This window comes from Vombatus ursinus, unplaced genomic scaffold, assembly GCF_900497805.2.
Source record: "Vombatus ursinus unplaced genomic scaffold, bare-nosed wombat genome assembly UNPS02014797.1, whole genome shotgun sequence".
NCBI classification, from domain to species: Eukaryota; Metazoa; Chordata; class Mammalia; order Diprotodontia; family Vombatidae; genus Vombatus; species Vombatus ursinus.
In genome coordinates this window covers 17,077,823-17,079,941 of record NW_020954575.1, presented here as the reverse complement: position 1 = coordinate 17,079,941, position 2,119 = coordinate 17,077,823, and positions in this window count along the sequence as shown.

Below are 2,119 nucleotides of genomic sequence, written 5' to 3'. Positions count from 1 at the left end.
ATATATATATTTTGTTGTTGTTGTTGTTGTTGTTGTTGTTGTTGTTGAGGCAATTGGGGTTAAGTGACTTGCCCAGAGTCACACAGCTAGTGAGTGTTATGTTTTTGAGGCCGTATTTGAACTCAGTTCCTCCTGACTTTAGGGCCAGTGCTCTATCTATTGCACCACCTAGCTGGCCCCTAACCTAAACATTTTTGAGCATGGGAGTGATATGGTCAGACTCGTGCCTTAGGAAGATAATTCTGGCAGCCATGTGGAGGATGAATCAGAGAAGGGGAGAGGCTGGAAACAAGGAAACAGATTGGGAGCTTATGATAAGGAGTGCCTAAAAAAGAGTAGGAGCTTTGTGCTTGCAGAGAGAGGCATGGATGGGTGACATGCTGACAAGACGTGGCAAGTGACTGGTTATGAATAGTAAGGGAAAGGGAATAATCAAGGATAACTCTAAGGTTATAGACCTGGGGAACTAGAAAGATGGCAGCGCTCTCGATGGAAACTGGACATTTTACAGGGGAGGGCAATGAGCTCTACTTTGGACACATTGAATTTAAGATGCTGGTGGGTTTTTATATATATACCTGAAAGACAATTGTGTAGAGATGATAATTTGACTTTTGAGTGTAATTGAGATCAGATAGAATGTAGAGAGAGGAGGACCCAAGATGGACATGCCTTGGGGAATACTCATGCTGGAGGGATACGAGTTGGATGATCTGGAAAGTGAGATGGAAAGAAGAGCAGCTAGATGAGAGAAGAGTGGTGTTCCCCTAGAAGGCATGAGAAGAAAGTATACAGAGATGGTTGTAAACAAGTGCCAAAAGCTTCAAAGAGGCAAAAAAAAAAAGACTAAAAAGTCCCTGCAAGACCTAGCTCCCCTTGCTTTGGTCACAAAAAATGTATCACTACTTACTAAAGCTAACCCTCTTTACCTGTGCCCTTGATTTCATTCCCTCTGGCTTCCTTCATGACCCTTGCTCCAGCATCCATCCTTGCTTATGAAACTTCAACCTCTCTCTTGCCACTGAGTCAGTCCCATCTACCTACAAACACTCTCTGGTTTTCCTAGTCCTAAACCTTAAAAAAAAAAAACCACCCAAAATACCAACTTAAAAAACAATTCAGCTGGGTCTTGATCTGGGGTCAGTGAATTTACAATATACCTACATATATATATGTATATATGTATATAGTGTGTATATATATGTGTATGTATATACATGTAACTTTCTATATGGTTTCCCTTTCTAATCCTATGTATTTAAAAACATGATTCTGAGAATGGAGCATTAGGTTTCACTAGCCTGCCAAAGGGTCCTTGGCACAAAAATGGTTAAGAACTCCTTTGACCGTTCTAGCCCATTCCGTTTCAGTCCTGTTTCTCACTTCCCCTTCACTGCTAAACTTTTGGAAACAGCTGTTTAAGCCCCATACCACCACTTCTTTAATCGCTTACCTTCTGGCTCCTAGAATTCATTCTCCTCAACAGTACACAGATGAACCTACTCTCTCATCTATGGGTAAGCAACTGGACATGAGTAGAGAGGGAAAGGGATTCGTTGATCTTCCCTCCTCCCTTCCTTGATCTCTGCATTTTTTAAACATAATTGTTCATGCCCTCTTAATAGATATTCTTGCCATGCTGTGATAATAATAGCTAGCATTTGTATCGCCCTTTAAATTTTGCCCAATGCTTTAATATGTTATCTCATTTTATCCTTACTACAACCATGTGAGGTAAGTGCTATTATTATTGCCATTTTCTTTTTTACAGATGTAGAAATGGAGGCAGACAGAGGTTAAGTAATATGCCTAAGGTCACACAGCCAGTAAGTGTCTGAAGAAGGACTGGAACCCAGGTCTTCCTGACTTTAAGTCAACGAACTCCTCATCGCACCATCTAGCTTTCTCTCTTTGTTCTCCCATCTTTCTGAGCAGGGTGGTCCTGTGCTGGCTCCTTTGCTGGCCCTTCGTCCTTCTCCAGGCTACTTTATGTAGGTGTCCCTTAAGGGTCTGACCTTAGCACAGGATCATTGGTTTTATTTTTTATTTTTATTAATTTACTTTGATTTATCAACAATCACTTCCATCTGCTTTTGAGTTTAAAATTTTTCTCCCCCTT